Consider the following 24,076-nt stretch of genomic DNA (forward strand, 5'->3'; position numbering starts at 1 on the left):
TAAATTCCAACGCTACAAATGCACGCTCAACACCAGTCACCATTTCTGTAAACTCTGTAAACTCAGGTCCTCTACCGGGAAGAAGTTGAATTACGCCGCGCGGATAATTTCAAATAAAACTTTGAGAGATACCTTATTTGTTAATATTAATATCATTGTTGTATCATTCACGGTTTGTCTATAAAAAAAATCCCCAAACTAGGGCAAACATTTATGCTCACCGTGTACTCGATCACAATATAACAAGCTAGAAATACCACTCCACACATAATCTCTTTATTCTTCATCTTTCACTGTTGCTACTTCTCGTCACTAGAATTTTCTGTCGCCGAAAGTCAAGGGCTGCCGAACTTTAATTTCTTTTAAATGTAAATTATAAAAATATCTTATGATGAGTTTCCAGACCTAACGCGTTGCAAATATTTAATTCAATGTATTCCACTGCATTTATTTTTATTTTTTGTTTCTTATTTTTATTGTGTAATCATGTAAATCGTGTTTATTTATTATTATTTTTTATCATTAGTCTTATTTTTTATTGTGTACATTTTATTCAGTTGTCGGTTTCTGGTTTAATTATGTGAATCCTACTTACTTGTAATCTAATACTAATATGTATTCCAATGTGTTCATTTTTATTTTTACTGTGTACATTTTTATTGAATTATCGGCTTCTGCTTTTGTGTGATTCGTATTTGATTCTAACAATATTAATATGTAGTCCACTATAATATTAATATGTACTCCGTTCTTTGATCTCATTATGTACCAAAATCGTACGGCCTTAACTCTGCCATGTTAAATAAAACCATTATTATTATTATTATTATTATTATTATTATTATTATTATTATTATTATTATTATTATTATTATTATTATTATTATTATTATTATCGTATTTTTAAATTTTTAAATTTTCGTATAGCAGTGAAGGAGAAAATTTTGAAAGTCAGGGATGGGTATGGCTCAAATATCCTGTAATAGTTTCGTTGTAAGAATGAAGAAATTCCTGGAAGGTGTCTGGTTTTGTTGAGCACTTGAGGAGAGAGTAGGAATGTGATGAATCGGGAGGGTGTAGATCTCGTGATGTAAGACTATAAGTAAGATGAGTGAAGTTTTCGAAGGAATATGGCAACCAATGTCCTAGGTAATCCTGATTCTATAGTTAGGAGCTGTGCGGTAATTTTTGCTATGTCGAGTAAAAAACTAAATAATTTATAAGTTTTGTATGAATATTACCGGAAACATAAGTAACTTGGGGAGAACTACTTAATAATTTTTTTCACAGTAAATCTCATAAAATTTACTGGATATGCAATCCAAGTTCCCTTCTTTAGAAGTCGCCAGCTGCTCTATGGCTGAGACAAGAGTTACAGCATTTTAAAGTCACGAGACTGTGGGGAGAAATAAAGGATTATTTGCATTTTTCATGTTATTGCATAAGTAACGATAACAAATGCGGCTTTTGACGTGCTGCATGATAGTATGTTGACTGGTCGCACTCCATGAGTCCAATGAGATAATTGAATAGATAATATTAATGTATTCATTTTCTTGTACTTCTAATAAATGCAGTTTTATATCTAACAGGAGAACATAAACGGATTTTACAGAATGTAATGTAAGATAAGGCAATAATAAATCTACAATAAAACGGTAGTTTAACATTCATAAACTTATTTACAAGAAGTACGTAAATAAATTTTATTAAGAACATAAATTAACCAACTCATAAAAGTATCCGCTAACTGAAGGAAATGTACAGAGAGATAAGAGTAAATAAGTAGATAATTTTCTTTAATTTACAGATATTTCAATAGCTTGTTGAAATGACAAATCGATAATATTTAAAACTAGTGATTCATTAACAAGAAGTTGATAATTAAACAATAAGAATATATGAGGGACTCACAACCAGAGTGGACCAAGTCCACCAGTGATCAGTTTGTGGATTAATACAATTTCGGATGAACAGAACTTAGATTTATTCATTGCCATAACAAACAAAGTCCATAACTCATTTGTTACTCCACAGAGGGCAGCATTTCCAATGGCAGGTGAAGGTTGCTAAGCGTGAGCCAGGAACTTTAAGACTCAATATCTCAGAACTATTCCAGATCGACTTGGTCTACTCTGGTTGTGAACCCCTCATATAAAGAAACAATAAAATAATTGCAGGACCTTGATTCCAGGTGTAAATTTGAATGACATTGATATTAGGTTTTGCATTAAAACAACTTTACCTTCGCATTCATAAACAACAATCTGTTATGTTACATGCATAACCAAATGATTGACGAATAAAGTACTTTTGAAAGTATTCATTGGTTTTGATTATAACTGTTGTTTATGATTGAAGTAGGTGTGAGGAGAGTCGATGTAGAAGTTGATATTACTTTGCTTGAAAACGTACGTTTTCGGCATTAGTCTTACTTTAATTGGTACATTATTAAGCCTATATTAGAAATTACCTTTGTCTTCGCGTTTTTTCCCTATATAGTCTCGTATATTCTGCGCGACTGCTTCATGTAGCCATGTTTATGTGCGTGACGTCACACATTTACAGTTATTAATGTTCTCAGCATAGCAGTTGAGTAAGCCAAACAATAATGGTTCTATATTCTACGCCATAATAAATATAATAATATTAACGTGATTATTATTATTACTATTATTATTGTCGTGATTTATTATTATTATTATTATTATTATTATTATTATTATTATTATTTGGAAAAGCTATAAATGAAACGATAGGCATTAAATAGGATGGCGCTCCTCATTTGTTTCACTCTGATGTCACTCCTCTCGAACTCGCGATTTCTTACGCGGTTTTTAACAGCAGCAAAGCGATGTAGAGCCTCTCGGCTTATCTCGGCGATGCAGCCCCGCCGAACTTTCCCTGCCTGGACCATTAAGCTGTTTGTTTTGTACTTAAAATCCGACTGTTTTGTTACCAGATAGGGCGCTCGTGATGAATGGTAAATTACGCGCATTCACTTCCGGGGATTCCTTCCTCCAATTGTAGTGTACAGCTTTTGACTTGTGTGACCTTCCAAGTATTAGACTCAGCTGCTGTTCAATCGGGTGAGAATTTTTACTTAAATTTTAATAATACATTTTTAAAGGATTTTTCGCAGCGACTTAGGATGGAAGTGTTTCTGGTACAAACATAACGAGCCTGAGTTTCATAACTGTATGCTTCTTGTCTTGCTTTTGCTACTTCCTATATCATTGTACGATGCTTACCATAAGACACCAAGTCTGACGACACCAGCATAGCTCAGGCGATAACGTGTTTGTTTTAGCTGATTAGCTAGTTGAGTTTTTTTTTTTCTAGGGTTTCTCCAACTGTAAAACGACTGTATATTAATCATATGACGAGTCCTCGACCTCATCTCACGAAATATCATTTCACGATCACAAACTTCATCGACGCTCCTTCGGGTTTACTAATTTTATACATCATCTTTATAATAGGAAGGAAATATATATTATTATATATTATATTATATTACTCATTGATAGTGTTCTGTCCAAGGGCAGGTCTTTCACTGTAAATCCAGCATTCTCCAATCTTTCCTATTTTCTGCCTTCCTCTTTGTCTCCGCATATGATCCATATATTTTAATGTCGTCTATCATCCGATAACTTCTTCAGCCCCAAACTCTTCTCCCGTTCACCATTCTTTCCAGTGCAGCCTTCAAAAGGCAGTTTCTTCTCAACAAGTGACCCAGCCAATTCCTTTTCCTTTCTATGACCAATTTCAGCATCATTCTTTCTTCATGCACTCTTTCTAACACAGCTTCGTTTCTTATTCTGTCTTCAAACATTCAAAATTTCTGTAGACTAGGCCTATATACATTATCTTACGGTAATTTTTAGGCTTTAAGAAACGAAGCTGTGTTGGAAAGAGTGGATGAAGAAAGAATGATGCTGAAACTGATCAGGAAGAGGAAAAAGAATTGGTTGGGTCACTGGCTGAGAAGAAACTGCCTACTGAAGGATACATTGGAAGGAATGGTGAACGGGAGAAAAGTTCAGGGTAGAAGGAGATGTCAGATCATACACGACATTAAGATATATGGATCATATGAGGAAACAAAGAGGAAGGCAGAGAATATTGGAGAAAGCTGAGTTTGCAGTGGAAAACCTGCCCTTGGGCAGAACACAAGACTGAATGAATGAATGAATGAATGAATGAATGAATGAATGAATGAATGAATGAATATTACCTAACACGTCCCTTGTTGATTTAAGTGCCAGATTTTTTCACGTATCACAATTAGATGCACATCTCATTTTCTCTGAAATCGTTAAAGCTACAGGTCTCAAAGTATGCACAGTTGTCCTAAGTATTTCAATGCTTAACGCATGTGCTAAAGCTATTATTAATATACAGAAAATATTTATTCATGTGGATAAAGTTGTTACAAATTTGTTCTATTTTTCACGTAGGCCTAGTTAATTTTTCGTCTGATAACTACTTTACATAAATAAACACAAACAAGTCAGTGGGGTGGAAGGAATGGAGAAAATGAAGTTACAAAATTATGATTGTAAACCGTTAAGTTTCTGAAAAAGGAGGCACATATGTGGTAGATTTTTTCAGCACATTTTTCACATTAAATCTGTATAAAAATGAATTATTACAAGTAGAAAGTTTGAAATCTGCTTGTTGAATTTTTATGCACTTAGTAAAATGTATAAAGTTATGAAAATCCATTTAAGGGTGGATGTAATAAGAGTATGTTACAGAAATCGGTCTCGTGATTGTTCATACTACCATATAAAATACTCTTTATTTAGATATGAAAACATAGCAACTGATGTTGCTATACCTGGAAATGAGGACTTCGTGTGTGAAGAGAATGGAAACCGGTAAAATTGAAGAACCTTAAAATTGAGACGAGAAGAATGTTGACTATGAAATCTGAGGTCTTGGCATCTATAATTGGATCTGTTTGTAATATTACACTGCGGATTTGGCACAAATGTCAGAGCTCTCAGCATAGGGAAAAGTTTGATGCATACAGTATGTTGTATTATTAAGAATTCTATCTCTCGGAAAGTTCGTAAAATAAAATAATTTCCGATTCTATTCCTGAAAGAGATCGAATGTAATCTTGAAGAGCCATTCCGTACTCAGCCGATAAATTACGCGCGTCTAGAATAAGAAAAAAAGAAAATATTTTACGGTACAGTTTCTGAGAGAAGGACGGGACGAAAGTGCGCGGCGGAAAATTCACTTTTAACAGCATTATTCTCGATAATTTCTAAAAGGAATAGTTGAATAGTGTCAAATAAGCCACGAGTTTAGAACATCTGTATCTTAAAAAAAATCCTCTTGTACAAAAATATGCTTCCGGGTGAAAGAGTATTAAGACAAAGTTTCAGGCTTAAAAATAGTGACTAGCTTATTTGTATTATTAATATAAAGCTTCAGTAGTTATACACTAACGTAAAAATAATTTCATTAATGCGACAACTGTGCCTGTCTTTCAGAAAGTAGCTCTCAAATCTGGACTCTGTATTCGATATACTCACAATGATACCATTTTCAAATTTCAGTGAGATTTTTCGTCTTTTCTTTGATGGCAGTCATAGACCGTAAGTTTATTTCGCATAAATATGAGTTGCGAATATTATGAATAATTTAAAAACTTCTTTTGAAACTTCGAGGTATTCATGCATTCTTTTGATTCACAACTGGTCAATGCTCTGCGAAAAAGCTTAATTTCAATATTCCATCAGTAGATAGGTGTATATTGAAATAAAGTTTTCCTCCATATCTTTTTCATTGGGAAATTCAGCCAGTTGTACGCAACTGTCAAAAAATAGAGTTAGTATCCATCTGTGGCTGTCGTAGGCCTATTTTTTTTAGTGTATTCCGGAAAATACTCAAAAAGCTCTTGTTTACAATTATTGTGAAAATTTAGCTGCATGTTGCAAAAACAAACGCAGTGTTTGTCGTATAATACGTAGCTAAATTTTCCAAGTTATTTCATGCACTGGGGTGCTTCACATTTCTTTTTGTCAAGTTATGTCCAGAAATCAAGTTTGTTTATAAATTCTTTGATTTTATACTTAAACGTAATTGTGATTCATGACTCTTATTATGTTAACATCTTGGCGTTGCAAATTATTATTCAAAGTAATAAGCGTTCGAGAATATTAGCAAAGTGGGCTAGTAGAAATGATGTTTATGTAATATTTCGTGTCATAACTGCACTGTATTCTCTTATTTTTGTTATTCTTTGGGTGATATCCAAGAATATAAGGAAATGTATTTTTCGAATGCGGTTTTAAGTACCCTACCAGTTCGTTAATGGAGGTCGCATACAGAAGTCTCGCCCAAAAGTGGGTCGCGCCTTCAAAAGCTTGAGAATAATTACTCTCTCTCTATGAGGCAGGGAGGGGAACATCCCTATGCACCGCGACCTGAGGTCTGTTGTGCGCCCCTGGAATGAGTTGTAGCCCAACTGTAGCCCAACGACCACACCTACGCCGAATCGATCTAACCCTCAACACCCTAACGACCAGTCCCACCATCCCTCTAAGTCCGTGTACCATTCTATCCCAACAGCTCCCCCCACATTCTCCCCCTCAAACGGTCTGAGGTGTACGCCACCCCTCCTCTCTGGCCAATAGTCTGAGGTGTAGGCCACCCCTCCCGTCGGGAGGAGAGTGGGATCCGCTGCTGGATCAACAATTACCATGTTTTTGCATATCCATAGAGGCCGGCCCAGAGCGTCAGGAGCTTCGGAGGGCCGCAGCAGGCACGATCTAAAAACCAAGAAGAGAACCACAATGATAAGGAAAGGATGAAGTTACTTGATATTCATCCATAGGAGTGAGGGTAAAAACCCCGAAAAAATCTCACCCAGGTAACTCTACCCAAGCGGGGAATGGAACCCCGGTCCGCTGGGTTCAGGAGTGAACACGCTGCCACAGCGGTGGACTTGAGAACCATTGCTCTAGAGTCTAGACTAATGGATAAGTAAAGAAATTCTTGTATAAGGAAGAAACAATTAAAAAATTGAAACACGTATAAAAAGACTTTCGCAATATGAACCGAACCAAAAGGAAAAAGATCACTTCGAAGGCCAAAGAAGAGATGGATAGGCCAGTTTTGAAACGAAACGCAACGGGTCATAAAGCGTAATCTCTGTTAGTAGATGATGGTGATCATGATGATGATGATGATGATGATGATGATAATGTTGAATATTTTTGCCGGGAAAATTTTGGTATCTCGGTTAAAACTGGAATTGATCTCTGCGCAACTGCTTGTAAGATCACAGATGCCTCTGACGAACGAAGCACGATCGAAAGTAGTCCTACAAAATATGATGTGGAACACAGCAAGTCAATAGATTGCAGTATCATACTCGAAATGATGATAAATGTTATGTTGTGTGTTTCATTAGATGTACACTAAGTGAACAAAATATGTGCAGTGAGTACAACGGAGGAAATCCATCTGAAACCACACAGGAACCTCATTGATAATTCACAAACATTCGCTCTCTACTCTGGATTACAATCTGCGATCATGATTTCTAGGTAGCGTTGAAACTGTTGACTATGCCGTACTGATTACAGCGCATGAAAAGGATGTGTGTATAATTTATTTGAACAGTTTGTTAGGAAACTAAGAAATGAGTGAAAGCACTTGTTTTCCGAACATTCTGTAAATGTGCATCCGTTCCACAATCAATTTTGCGTGGGACGAATAGTGGGGATTGTAAATAATTATCAAGCTTGCGGGATAGAGACCTTGCTTATTCCATGATAAATTCAGGACACCCAGATCCCAGACCACGTGTTTACTCGTTAAATATCACACAAGCTCCTATTGAGCGAACCTACACCGGTGGCTGTTAAACAGATTGTGTAATCCAGAACATGCGAACTACGGAACACATGTCAGGTGTGGCTCGCGCTGCTGATCATTTAACTACCAAATTACGTAGCATTACACTGGGAGTTTCGGCGTTCGATTCTCGGTGCCGCACATCCTGACTGATCTTGTAGTCATATTTTATGATTGAGACACTTAATATTCGTTCTAAATTCACGTTTCTTGCCTTCATGATTGGGACCTTCCAACTATTTTTTCACCTATTGGTCTATGAGAATATTTAATCTCCACAATCGTCAATACAATCGTCTTCATCGCTGTTGTTGTCATCGTCGCCACCACCGCCATTTTCATCGTTGTAAAATTCAAACGTTAATATTTCCCACATGTCTATATTTCGTTCCATAATGTCTGGCAGGAGATGTAAATATTGCTGGCAGGTAAGGACTGAAATATTTTTTTTACTTGGTAATTTAACGACGCTGAATCAACGACGAGTTATTTAGCGTCGATGAAATTGGTGATAGCGAGATGGTATTTGGCGAGATGAGGCCGAGGATTCCTGACATCTGCCTTATGGTTGGGGAAAACCTCGGAAAAAACCCAACCAGGAAATCAATCCAAGCGGGAATTGAACCCGCGCCCGAGCGCAATTCTGATCGGCAGGAAAGCGCCTTAGCCGACTGAGCTACACCGGTGGCTGAAATATATTTGCTATTCAACCCATGACAGAGGTCTCATACCACGCTTGACTTGAAGTTGTGCGGTCTGAAGCGTTCTACCCTCGCCTAACTTCAAGACAAGCGTAGAATGAGACCTCTGTCATTGGTTGAATAGCAATTATACTTCTCTGGTCTCTTGGCGGCAATGTTTACTTCTCCTGTGAGACATTATGGCGCGAAGTATATTCTTAAAATATGTTACAAAAATATTTTTTGTACGACCGTGTTTTTTTTCTGTATTTACATTTATTGTTGTTAGGCTTTGAAAGTTAGAAACACAGAAACTTGTTGCTAGAGAAACCATTCTTCATAACATAAAACTATACTGAAATAGACCCATTACAGTGCACTTATTATTATTTAGTTACCGTTACATTGCAGTGTTGCGAAGGCTCTGAAATAATATTGCTCTAAATTTTCAATGCAAAATATGTTGTATTTGCAATTTTAAAAATATGATCGTGCAAAAAAGTTGTACAATACTCATTTGTGAAGTGCATTACAAAATGTCGGAAATTGAAAAACTCGCTCTGCACATTTTTCAAACTTTTCCTCGATTTTGTGAAAAGCACTTCTCAACCTTGAATCGTAATATACTATTACTATTTTTTGTAAGATCAAATTCATTCCTTTACTTTGTCGTCTTTATTAGTCTATATATTAGTCGCACATTCGAGGACGATGTCGAGGGAATATCAATAAATATTTTGTTAATGGAATCCTTTTATGTTTAAAAACAATAGTTTGGGAATTATAATGGACATCAGAAAGAATAAAAGTACCTTGTTATGTAGACAAGAATAGTAAAAATCATTCCATATTTAAATGGCTTTAATGTAAACTTGGAGTTTTGTTGATACTCCCTTCTGGCATGATGTCCTCGATATATTTTCCTCGTCGTCTTTGTCATCCTTTTTATTTCTGCATTGAACAACATCGCTACAGCAGTCTGTTATTACTGTTATGTCCATAGTTTTTTTTAGACGTCCAATATCAACTTGTTCACCTGATATAGACAATGTCCGCTATATTCGTTGTGCACTTATTATATCTTGTGATGTAGAAAAAATTCTCAGTTTATCTCACTTGAATGGCGATAGAGGGAAATTTTGTTTTGAAAAATTAAGGTTGTGTATTGTAATGCACTTTATTGCTTGTAACAATACAGCACAAGACAATGAAGCACAAATGGAATTTGATATACACGGTGATTCACGAGGATTTACCGTCACTTCCGAAGCTTATTTCCGAAGACATTATGAGCAAAAAATGTCATATAAACATGTGTCCTAATCTCAATATTTTCAGAGTTAGGCTACATTAATTTGAAGATCTTCGTAAAATACCATTATTCTTTAGTTTTAAGGGTAAAAGAATATTACAGGAAAGAATGAACTATTCAGGAGTATCATTTCTTTAATTAGCTAGTACAGTATTATGAAGCTAAAAATGAATTCCATAGTTGCTTCGTACAGAATTTTTTTTCTCTTTTAACTACAAAATTGCATGTTTCTTTCGCACTTATTACACAATTGTTACAAATCACGCTACTCTTGTAAATTCTTCAAGACTGTACATTAGGATATATAATTCAATTGTGAAGACTCAAGTTCCTGAAGTCGTATGATTTGTAACAATTTTTGTGATAAGTGGGTAAGAATAATGTAATTTTCAGTTAAAAATTGAAACATAAAATCTGTACAAAGCAATTGAGGCGTTTAGTTGCAAAATCAAATAAATCACTAAAACATAATTTTTCAGTACAAAGGAAAAACGTTTGCAAGGAACCAAGGATTTGCAACCAATACTATTCTTTCATCATTCAAATCCATGCGATATATCTGCTATAGCAGTTGTAGAATCATATGAAGATATGAAATATAACATTAACTCATTTAAAAAAAAAAAAAGTGATGTATCTGATTTTGCAACTATACGCCTCAATTAATAACACATTTTTAACTTCAGAAAATTACGTGGTTTAAGCCATATTGACGGAATAAATAATCAGTCATATGTTGATATGTGTTATTAACACGAGGCTTAGCTGAACATTTCCCAACATGAATTGTAAATTCAGAACATTAGCCAGTTAAAGAAATGATACTTCTTAATAGTTTATTCTCTATTTGTAATATTCTTTTACGCTTGAAACTAAAGAAAAAAGGTATTTTACTAACAACTTCAAATTAGTGTAACTCTGAAAATATTGAGATTAGGACACATGTCTATATGACATTTTTTGCTCAGAATGTCTTCGGAAATAAGCTCTGTAAGTGACGGTAAATCCTCGTGTAAACTAAACTAAACTAAATGTAAAGAATATTCTGAGATCGTATAATTTATATTGCCTATATTATAATGAAATATATTACATAACATACTTTAATATTAAAATCTTAAAGTTTACATATCACGGCTATTTACGTATTCAAGTCTTTCTGTTACATGACTGCACACGAATGTCTTCTTCGAATCACCAAGTCACGCCCTTCAACCCGAACAGAGAAGACTCGCTGGCCAGCTAGAGTATGTGTAACATGTATCTTACGGCTCGTTGAACTAAAGTACAGAGACATTATGACGCGAAGTGGGAAAACTGCGAGTGACTGATGGCTTACTGCTCTAATATTAATTGTTAGTGTAATTCTCAAGATATTTAGATTAGGACAAATATTTATATGACTTTTGTTCAGAATGTCTTCGGATATAAGCTCCGTAAGGGACTGTAAAGCCTCGTGAATCATCCTGTATAAGACTACAGAATATTCGAAAAATATTATGTATGGAACAGGGGATCAAGACATGTAAAAATCAGGATAGGAACTTAAACGCCTATCAATTTTACCCATAAGCTAAATGTGATAAATCGTACTTATGCAGGCTAATGTAATCTTAATCAAGTAAATGTATCACTCTAACCACCCAGGAGTGCCCTGTGGTTCCTGAAATCACTTTCGTGATGTTGGAAATGATTGCATAAACAGAAGAGGGATTTTGTGGCTTGCGCAGGTACATTATATGAATAGGGCACAAATTCATTAATGTTGTATGCGTGTCATATTTGCCACTGCTGTTCCAATAGGCCATCCCACTTGGCTGGTTCTTGCTTGTCTCCGCTCAATTGTCAAACAATAGCATAGGTTATTATTATCAACAATTCTTCACATGTTTGACGTCGAATCCCTTTGGGCTAACACATACCAATCATTACATCTCCGTAACTAGCGATCGTGGAGTGTTGGTTTGCATACTGAAACTAATAGGTGTCATATCCTCTACCTTGCACTGCCCTTCTTGGACAGCATTTCCCGAACACTGTTAACATTCTTAATGTATAGACTTGCATATTTCAATGGATTACTTAATACAATTCAGATAAAATCAACCGCTTTAAAGATAGTGACAAACGTTTCACAACTCCGCGGGTCAAATTTCATCAACATGTACTTTGATCATTGGAGTAGGGGTTCATGTAAGAAATAGATTCTGAAATATGGTTTAAACTATGGAAAAAAGTATGTCATTACCATTATCATTATCACTATTGCTTACAAATGGCTTTTAGAGAACCTGGAGGTTCATTGCTGCCCTCACATAAGCTCGCCAACGCTCCCTATCCTCAGCAAGATTAATCCAGTCCCTAGCTTCATATCCCAACTCCCTCAAATCCATTTTAATATTATCCTCCCATCTACGTCTCGGCCTCTTAAAAGGTCTTTTCCACCCATAGGTCTTCCAACTAACACTCTATGCGCATTTCTGGATTCACCCATAGTGCTATTTGCCCTGCCCATCTCAAACGTCTGTATTTGGTGTTCCTAATTATGTTATGGGAAGAATACAATGCGTGCAGTTCTGCGTTGTATAACTTTCTCTATTCTCCTATAACTTAATCCCTCTTAGCCTCAAATATTTTCCTACACAACTTATTCTCTAGCACTCTTAACCTCTTTTCCTCTCTGAAAGTGAGACTCCAAGTTTCACAACCATAAAGAAGAACCGGTTTTGCAATCGTTTTATAAAATCTAAATTTCAGTTTTTTTCAGAGCATACTAGATGACAAGGACTTCTCAAGTGAATAATAACAGGCACTTCCCATATTTATTCTGCATTTAATTTCCTCTCAAGTGTCATTTATATTTTGTTACTGTTCCTCCAAGATAGTTTAATTTTTCTACTTCTTAAAAAGATAAATTTCAAATTTTTATATTTATATTTTGTACTGTGTTCTGGTCAGGAGACATAATAATATACTTTTTCTTTTCGGGATTTACTTCCAAACCTATATCATTACTTGTTTCAAGACGAATTCTCGTGTCTTCCTTAATAGTTTGTGGATTTTCTCCTAATATATTCACGTCATCCTCATAATCATTATCATTTACGTTATTATTATTATTATTATTATTATTATTATTATTATTATTATTATTATTATTATTATAGTATAGCAGTTAATTTTGAATTATATGTGAGACTCAAAAATAATTTCATACTTAACCTCTGCATAGTACTTTCTGTTTTAATGTGTTATATTATTGACTTACTGTTGGAGGATTGACTATTATCGTGACTTACTTTATTCCGTTCAGTTGTTTAGTCAACTGTCCGAAGACAGGTTTGGACCCCACAAGTGACGCCATCAAGGCATCACTCATGAGGCAACTAGGTCAGGAGATAATGGGGTAGGGTGGCCAGTTCCTTTCACCTTTCATTGACTACATAGCCAATTAGCTACATCAGACTTCAGATGCATACAAACAATTGTTCTTCCTCTGAAACATATCGTCAAGTGAGATGTATTGCCTGATACTAGAGGTAGCCTATATATCAGCCAGAACCTCAATCAGAGGATTTCCGTTCAGTAGACCCACTTAAATCTAACAAGTTGTATTTATTTATCCTATTTCCATTACCTTAATTCCAGTCCATAGGGTACACGCAAACATAGAAATTTTATCAAATCCCCTATGACTTCTTTTTTAATGCTCCTGTTAATCAAATTCCCATTACTTTTTTAATGTGAGGTATAAAATGGATGAATATGAGCAAAACTTTAAACTGCCTTGTTTTATTAACAAAATACATAAACAAGTATTTCTATCATAGAATTTTACACTTAAATAGACAATTAAATACATGTAAAATAGTCGACCAAGTCATTCATTATCAAGAATTTACTGTAAATGTTACATACCGATATCTATCAGAGTAGTTCATAGAACATGCTCTTTGCATATAAATCCTTGTTCCGACGATATCTCTTCTTAGAAAGCGGTTATTGCACTTGCTGCATGACATGAATAATATGTGTTAATTTGCGTGACATTGTTTCCCTTATATTCGCAAGAGTGTAGAAAAGGAGCCTGTGAGCTGATTAGAATGGGATTATTCACACAGTGGCTGCACAGTTGACCACGCAATGTTGCTGCACTCGACCAGAGCTGTCTTGTATTATTTATGTCGCACTCTGGGCTATAAAGCTGCCACAGCGAGTTCTCAGTTGTCGCGTAATTGATAATTGCGTTGTCTCTCAGATACGGACGCAATTTGCAAACATTACCCTCAATGGACCCTCCCCTCTAACTTTGTTGTGACGTTTCATCGTAGCGCTGCAGTTATGAGGTCAACAGGGAAAGTAGTGTTTGTTTTATAAATATCTTCTGTAACTTGTCTGAAATGGAATTAAACTTACGCTTGAAACTATAAAAGTAACTTTTAAACCGTCGTTGTCTGGCGTCAAAGGTTTCCCATGCTTACCAGACAAGTACGATAATTTAGTTCTCACCGAAGCTTGTATAATTTTTTGATCGTCATTATAATCGGCGTAATTATAATCATAATCATTGTACAGCTGTCACCAGCCTAATGGAAGGGAACCATTGATTAAAAACCCCATCCTGATAAGTAAATATTTTGTAATCCTCTCATGTAAAAATGTTTTATAGTCATAAGTAGATTCCAGTGTTGGTCACATTGAACTAAAGTTTAGTGAACACATACCTATGCTTTCCAGTGTGTGCAATAGGGTGGAGTGAATATATACATGAAATTGTTTTTTTGTCTGCTTTCTAATTGTAATAGTTGCAAAAATCTGTATTTTCAGTCAACTTAGGAATGTAAAAAATATAAAGCTTCTATATTTAATTGTTGAGGTGCCCCGAGGGCTTTGAAGTTTCTTACAGTTATAATTTTTTGCCTCTTTGTATATTTCTTCTATTATTTTGTTTTTCATTATATAGCTAGTGAATTGGTGTAAAATCACACATTTAAACTTTATTTGGAGGACTGTAAATTGGGATTACAGTATACAGCATTTTTAGGGCATCCAAAGGGACAAAATATATAGTATTTCACATAAAATATGACACAAATTCCATTTCAGCCCATTTATTTTTTTAGTTAGAATTTATTCTTGTTTTCTTTTTCATTTCTTTCTGAGCGATAACTAAATCAACAGGTCCAATTATCATCTTTCTTTCTGTTCTTTGACCTAGTAAACATTATTTTTTGTTTTGGAACACAACAATCTTTATCACAATTACAGTATTAATTTTTTTGCATTTAATTTGTTTGCTTTTTTTTTTAATTTTGCAATTTTGTCATTTTAGTTTCGTCACTATGTCATTCCTTAGAAGGCTTCATTAAGTTTGTCTATTGACCATGGTAAAAACGAATCATTTGTAATATTCTTGCATGACTGACTGTCGGACTCCCTTTACCTGGATTTCCTTAGTTTTGATAGCAACTCTCTCAGAAATCTCTCTAATAGTAGGTTCGTTTGGTTTGAAGTCAAGTTTTAATCCATTTTTTACCCAAAGACAATATTTAATTACGTCATGATAGTTGGGTAATTTGTGATGGGTGCAGCTCCTCTGTCATTGCGAATACAGGGTAGAAGGTCGGATTTCTTGTCTTAATTAGAGACATTCTGCACATAAGAAGAATGAATTACCACTAATTTTATTCTATTAATTATATAATACCCAAGAGTTTTGTGATTATTCCCAATTTTCTTATAAATTGAGGTCTCTGTGACCTTCAAGATAAATAACAGGGGATCAAATATATACAGCCCTTTAAAATGTTTTTTTTTTCCTGGTATCCTGTTCAGATTAAATCACTGGAGAATGTTCTCTCGCCAAAAAATCTGAATCTCAAAATTTTGTGAAAATTTCAAAATATGATGCTTTTGGGGCATCCCTAAATATTAAGCTAAAGAAAATATATTTTGCATTGTTCTTTATGATATCACCCCACAACTTTTCCCTTGTATTACATTTTGATTCCATAAACTTCATATTTTCTCTCCATCCTAGTGTGCAACGAGCGATGCGCAACGTACGAAACTACTGATACTGGGCATGTATAAACTTGTACAGTCAATTCACGAAAAAAAACTAGTATATTCATCTGCAAGACAGTGTTTCAGAAAATGGTGATTGTTTATAATATAAGAAAAATATATATGATTTTTATGCCTTTTAAAACGAGCCAGCCCTATATAGTACATTATAATTTTAATAAAAATATTGCAAGACTTTCACAAAAATGAAACTCTATATAACTCCTCTTCAAACATGAAAAAATTTAATTTTGCGACTGTGATATTCAGGAGCTCTTTAAACCAGTTATAATCAATGACTATGTAAATTTTAACAATTCAAACAAAAATGTTCTCCTTCTTTATGATAAACAATATTTGTACTTCGGGAAACTTCTTTCAATTTCACAAGAAATTACTTGTGAATACGTAAAATGTGATGCATTGTATGTATTGGGTTGATCCTCCTCCTCCAAAAAATGCGAACCTTTACTACTTACGATCAACCAGGTGAAGTGGGGTGGGGTGGGGTGTATTGTGTTTGTGATGTGGTTGTATGTTTAAATTTCCTGTACAGGTCGGCAAAAACAATTTCAGTCAGACTAATAGTTGACACCTTATAATGTTACAATCCGCACTCGTTTTCTATATTCTTCTGCGCTGACTAAACCGAACGTGCGTGTGCTATCATCTATACCCCATAGCACAGCTAACCTGTTTTATTCACTCGGTGACCAAACTCTGGTCTACAGTCATAAATAGAGATGGTAGATTTTAGGAAATTAAAATAAAAAATATAGAACTTTAAAAACCAAATTCAGTATTTTATAGCATTTTTAATGTTCGAATTTTCATTTTGTAGCGTTTGGAGATAGAAAATTTTTGTGGGAAGTTCAGTGTTAGAAATTCAATGTCATCATTAATAAGTGTGTTAACAGGTGCATTTTCTATATTGTCCAGATAAAATTCTTCAAAATAATAAATGAATAAAGGAACATATAAAATTACAGTGAAATTGTGAAAGACATTAAGAAACGTGTCAAAATATATAGATCGATATGCATTTAACATCAATATTCAAAACCACAAATGGTTTTATTTCATTCATTAAAAGTTTAACATAACTCTCCCTTAATCTGTTTTGTGTCTGTGATGTAATATCGATGATGTTTAGGTAAAAGGGCTTAACCCTCATTTTTAAATGTGACTTCTTGTTGCAATGAGTGTAATTACTTAACATTTAATTGCAAGACTTGAAGATATGTTTTTTTGACAGTTATGTTCACGTTTATTCATATAAAGTAACTAATAATATTGTGTTAAAATTTGATTTTTGCTGTTTGTGATAAGCTCTTTTTTCTAAACACCACCGATATGTCGTTTCTCTAATACTTTTTTCTCCCAAGCCAACCTGTTATTACACAATTTGCACATGAAAATATAGAATCACTGACATAAAAATACTCGCTTTTATATTTATCCGCTCTTATGTTGGCAAGCCTGTGGTCCAGGTAACATAAGGGTTTCTCCGAGAGTTCCGGTTCCCCTATAGCATTCCAACAAATCTTTATTATCCTCCTATTTCATCGCGAGTGTAGCGTAGACCAGCCTCAAGTGGCACACCCTCCACAGATAGACTGGTCCACACAACTGGCTTCATTTGGGTGAATGACGAAAAGTCGTGTATCCGCCATTAGTATGAAAAAATAACAGTTTTTAATGATGATTTTATTCCATCCATTGTAACATTATATTCTTATCTCCAAATAATTTGTTATGCAAGCTTCATAATATTATATTTTCAACCAAAATAATATATTTAATTCCATAATAATAAAATTATTCAAATTGGAATAATTTTATCAGCAATTTCCATATTAGGTCTAATTTTATTTTTACTAATAATTAATATCTTTTAAAGGCTTTAAGTTAATTTTAAACTATTATCCTTCAAAGCTATAAATAAAGATTAAATTTCTTTAAGCCTTGGTAATTGTAATTAATAATTTACTCCTATAGAATTGCATTCTACTATCATACAAAATATTAATATAAGATCTTAATAATTCAGTAGAAGAGAAAATTTCTTGTTAATAGATTTATAATCTATCAGCTATTCAATCTAAGCCATTCTACTAACCTTGCAACGATGAATATTTTCAACATATCACAAAGATGTTCGAACTTTATATTTCATTTTCGGTGCCTAATCGGGTATGGTGGGGACATCTTTAAGAATATTAATTCGTGCTGAACTTTGTTAGCCCGGTTCATTAATTGGAGATGATGAAATCTATAATGTAATTGTTACTGCTCACGTTTTCATTATAATATTCTTTATAGTAATACCAATTCTAATTGGTAGATTTTGTAACTGATTAGTTCCATTAATATTAGGAACCCCAGACATAGCATTTCAACGAATAAACAACATAAGATTTTCATTATTACCACCTTCATTAACCCTAGCCTATTGCTAGCAATTAGTATGGTAGAAAGAGGTGCAGGTACAGGTTGAACAGTATATCCACCACTAGGAAGAGAGATTGCACATGCCAGAGCATCAGTTGACCTAGCAATTTTCTCATTACATTTAGCTGGCGTTTCCTGAATTCTAGGAACTTTTAATTTTATTTCCACAACAATTAACATAAAACCAATTAATATAAAACCAGAACGAATTCCCCTATTCGTATGGGCCCTAGCCACTACAGCACTTTCATTATTGCTATCACTACCACTATCGCCGGTATCATACCTGTTTGTGAGTGAACACTGGACCTTAAGAGGTTTTATAGGCAGCCAATATTCTACAATCAGAACCAAAGAGATTATTTAAAAACTCGAGATAATGGTACAGATAAGAAAAATAATATCACATAGGCCACATCCCTGTGCTAAACTGTAAAAGCTACGTTAAAGTGGTGATCAAAACTATTCGAAGGTATTAACAGAAGGGCAAAATAGGTTTCATCATGTGTATAGTGTTTGAAAAACTGTAAAATATGATTTAATAATATGTTAACGCACGTTTGAAGAAGCTACATACATACATACATACATACATACATACATACATACATACATACATACATACATACATACATACATACATACATACATACATACAATAAATACATACATACATACATACATACATACATACATACATACATACATACATACATACATACATACATACATACATACATACATACATGTTCTGTCCATGGGCAAGTCTTTCACTGTAAACTCAGCATTCTACAACCTTTCTTATTTTCTGCTTTCCTCTTAGTCTCTGCATATGATCCACATCTTAATGTCGTCTATCATCTGATATTTTCTTCTGCTCCGAATTCTTCTCCCGTTCACCATTCCTTCCAGTGCATCCTTCAATAGGCAGTTTCTTTTCAGCCAGTGACCCAACCAATTCCTTTTTCTCTCTCTGATCAGTTTCAGCATCATTCCTTCTTCACCCACTCTTTCCAACACGACTTCTTCATTTCTTATTCTGTCTGTCCACTTCACACATGCCATTCTTCTCCATATCCACATTTCAAATGCTTCTATTCGTTTTTCTTCATTTCGTCATAAAGTCCATGTTTCTGCCCCATACAGTGCCATACTCCACACAAAGTACTTCATTAGTCTATTCCTTACTTCTTTTTTATCCTAAATATAAATACATAAAAAAATAGCTCCATCATTCTGATCTACAGTATTATCAGGCAGTACATCTCTCTTGACGATGTGTCTGAGGAAGAACAATAGTTATTGTATCTATGCATCTGAAGTTTGACTAGTGTAATATGTAGCTAGTCGGCGATGTATGCAATGGAGGGGGAAAGGAACTAGCCACCCTATACGATTATCTCCTGGCTTAGTTGCTCATAAATGGTGCCTTGTTAGTATCACTTGTAAGGTTCAGACCTGTCTTCAGACAGATGACTAAACAATAACATTCTTAATGCAGTAGTGAAACTTTTAAAGATATACCGTCATTTTCCATAACTATGGTCCATTCAAATTTTGTACTCCATAACGTAGTACCTCGGTTATCTATATTTTTGCTGTACTGTAGTTTGAAGTCAAGTCACTGCAGCTATTTACGAATGGTCTGTGTTACTTCTACAGTGTTCTTTGAATAGTTGTATTGTGGACCATAATTGTGATCCAGGACCATAGTTATGAGAAATAACGGTACTTGATTTCATTTCAGTACAAAAATATTATACAAATAAAGTATTGAAAATTGAGTACCGGTATTTTTTTTACTATTTTTAATACCAACTCTGCTGTAACAAATCAATGAAGGCCTACTTTTTCAGGACAGTATTATATTACTTAGGTTTCGTTTAATTCGAATATGCAATCAATATTAATTTATTTTTGGAAAACGTGTCAAATATCACTACTCATATTTACTTAATATTAACACAAAACCTTCCCATCATTCCGTTGACAACTTTGAGGGGTCCGCGAATATACTGCTCTATGAAAAGGGAGTCCGCAGTGCTGATACCTAAGTTTGAGAACCACAGACCTAGAGTCATTGCTGCACTCAGTGTCAAGACATTCACAGTTTTAGCAGGAACTAATTAAAGGAATGAATATTAAATCTTAAAAGCATAAAATCTGACATTACATATACGACGAATGGGTTACCAATAAACAGTCAAGAAGAAATAATTTACCACAACTTTACTTAAAGTTGCGGTAAAAATCTAACGAAGAAGTAATTCAATAGAATTTTTACTTCATTTATATAAACAACATTCTTCTACATAGGTAAATCACGTTGCACAAATTTGACTGTGAACTTGTAGTGAGAATCGAACAAGCACGCTCAGGTATAACTTGCTGTGGGCATAGCTACGAAATACCACAGTTCTACGTCCCCTCCTCGGATCTATTGTTGCGTCACATGTCGGAAGTAAGCTCGAGAGAGTCAGGTAAATAGCCTATCACACACCGAACTAATTCCGTGGACACTTGCGCAGGATGTCAGCTTCCACCTCCGTCACACATGATAATGTCGAACAAGCGAAACGCACAGCATCCTTCAAACACTTCATCGAGAAGAAAATTGTTCTTACGAGATCTTCGTTCACGTACAGTATAGGCCTAATCTGTTTCCATCATGGGTCCATGCACTGTGCATTATTAAAATACATCTATCCTGTTTCTTATTCCCAAATCAGACTTTTTGCACCAAAAATTCTGCTTGATTTTATTGATTCACTGAAATCAATCGCGTGTTTGTTTGTTAATAACGATTTGTTGATATCTATTATTAATATTATTTATTACTATACGTAGTACTTTACGCTATAACACAGTCCTAAGCTGAAATAATCAGTAAACTAGAATAAACCACAAGTCTTCAAGGTTAAAATTGTTCAGCAAGTATCTAAACTACATACTGAGGGCTACATTACTATATTAAGGTTTTATTATTAATGATATTATTATATTATATTACTACTGCTGCTACTGCTGTTAAACTGTTTGTCAGTTCATTTGGATTCTGGACCGTCTGTCAATTGCAGTTCAGCAGCAGATGGAAATTAGTACATTTTATTAATATTCGTAGTCTTAGTGTAAAACAAAATAATAAAGGCAAACGCATAAAAAGTTTATTTATAATAATGATTCCCACGCTGTCCCTATAATGAAATATTTACAGCACTGTACTCGGCCAATCATCCTTTTCTTGACCATACCAGACCTTTGTACTAATCTAATGAACGCTTCATGTTATGGTAGAGAAAACTAATGTTTGTATTGAATTGGTACTATCTTTATAAAATAATTGCATTTCCCACAACCTCACCTCCGTGATGAGTATAGAAAATCTCCAACAATATCCCCTGACGCCAATATTAAAAACACAAATTATAAAATTACTCTACTTAAGTACCTGCCATTGACTGTTGTTATTGTTATTACTTACTTACAAATGGCTTTTAAGGAACCCGAAGGTTCATTGCCGCCCTCACATAAGCCCGCCATCGGTCCCTATCCTGTACAAGATTAATCCAGTCTCTATCATCACACCCCACCTCCCTCAAATCCATTTAATATTATCCTCCCATCTACGTCTCGACCTCCCTAAAGGTCTTTTTCCCTCCGGTCTCCCAACTAACACTCTATATGCATTTCTGGATTCGCCCATACGTGCTACATGCCCTGCCCATCTCAAACGTCTGGATTTTAAGTTCCGAATTATGTTAGGTGAAGAATACAATGCGTGCAGTTCTGTGTTGTGTAAATTTCTCTATTCTCCTGTAACTATTATTGTTATTTTTATTATTATTATTATTATTATTATTATTATTATTATTATTATTTGTTATTATTGCTATTTTTATTATTATTTTTGTTAATTTTATATTATTATTATTATTATTATTATTATTATTATTATTATTATTATTATTATTATTATTTCATATCATTAACCGAAATATTAAACACAGCCTGAGGAGAAAGGTACTTGCAATATTATAAACGATAATGGTTTTGAATACCAAATTTTGACGAAATAGCTGTAGGTCTACCAGGAGACATTATTATCTTGCGAGTAATAGCTGAAAACCGCCTACAATATCAAACTATTTTGCGTAGTGATAGATTCAAACTGGAAATCATCGCTATTATTGAGAGAACACATATCTATCAACATTTATTGTTCATACGGTGAATGGATAGTCTAAACCAGGCTTGCAGAACTGGGTGACAATTGTGGCGTTACGTCACTTATCGGAATACGTCAGTCACCCCTTCCTTCCAGCCCCGCGTCTATGACTTGGTAGGGGAGGGGATTTGTATTCAATGTCTGTCTTATGTGATTGCGTACGCTTTCCCTATGCTTTCCATCCCTCTCGCCAGTTCTGTATCGCTGGTCTAAACCATCATTCTGTGACGTAGGAGGTCCGAGTTCGAGTCTTGTCAGGCCAGAGATTTGTCATTGAAAAATTGGCACTTGTAGCGGACAAGAAAGCAGTTCTGCATTTTCATGGGGATCTCCTATTTCCCACAGTTAAACAGAATCATTCCTTTCGATCTCCATTCCAGCATCATTCCATAGCATTCCCAATCAGAGACTGGCTGTGCCCGGAAAGGTTGGCTTTGGGACGAGCGGAGTTGCTTGCTTCGAAACCTGAGTAATATATCGAACATCTTGATCTAGCATTTGGTTGCTTCTAGCGTAAAGATTTTTCTACTGTAATCAAATGTAGGGTTATGAAAGAAATAACGTCAGCTTTAATCTTTAAATTCAAGTTATACGAGGCCGGTATTCTTGCAGGGGGATGAAATTTCAGTCACCGACAAGAGAATTGCATTCCCGGTATAGAAATGAATTTCATGTTTCAATAATTTGAATAGAAAGTCATGTACTCAGATATAAAGTTACATTTTATATGGTATAAGGCATGCCTTGAAGGGAAAAGAGATCGTATATGCGGAGAACACAAATTCGAGATCTTCACTTCTGTTCCCTTTGAGCTTCTCCGATATCACTACGACATGCGGTAAGTAAAGATTTAAGGTAGGAAAATTTACTCGTGCACTGAAGACTTGTCCGCAAAGGTAGATACATTGATAACACTTTTATTCAGTTAGTCTTTCAATGTAAGGGATAATTTAGAGTTAATGGAAGTATGAAATAACTGCTTAAAGATTATACAGTACATAAATGATAACGGGAACTGAAGCTCCAATACTTGAAAGAAACATTTCACAGTGCATCATCCTTAAGCCTTCTCATCTCGTCTCCTCTATGCTTTCTCTTTCCTCCTTCTTTATGCTTTGTCTTCCCTTCTTATTTATGCCTACTCTTCTCCTTTGTTTTTTCGTCCCTTGTCCTTTGTTTTCTTGTCCCTTGTCCTTTGTTTTCTCGTCCCTTGTCCTTTGTTTACTCGTCCCTTGTCCTTTGTTTTCTCGCCCCCTTGTGTCCTTTTTTCCTCCTCTCTTGTCCTTTGTTTTCTCGTTCTTTCTCTCAACGTTTTCTCGTCGCTCGTTCTTTCTTTTCTCGTTCCTTCTAAACGTTTTCTCGTGCCTTGTCCTTTTTATCGTTCCTTCTCATCAACGTTTTCTCGTTTCCTTCTAAACGTTTTCTCGTCCCTTATCCTTTGTTTTCTCGTTCCTTCTCCTCAAC

The 24,076-nt window shown here is 34.7% G+C and overlaps 1 protein-coding gene and 1 pseudogene across 3 annotated transcripts in view; both read left to right on the forward strand.

The window, feature by feature from the left end:
* The window catches only part of LOC138699959 (uncharacterized), a 599,613-nt gene that overhangs the window by 63,667 nt on the left and 511,870 nt on the right, over positions 1–24,076 (forward strand). The gene's annotated exons all lie outside the window — the stretch shown is intronic.
* LOC138700565 (cytochrome c oxidase subunit 1-like) overlaps positions 18,081–24,076 on the forward strand; it is a 33,056-nt pseudogene continuing 27,060 nt past the window's right edge.

Source organism: Periplaneta americana, chromosome 5 (assembly GCF_040183065.1).
Source record: "Periplaneta americana isolate PAMFEO1 chromosome 5, P.americana_PAMFEO1_priV1, whole genome shotgun sequence".
In the NCBI taxonomy this organism is placed as follows: Eukaryota; Metazoa; Arthropoda; class Insecta; order Blattodea; family Blattidae; genus Periplaneta; species Periplaneta americana.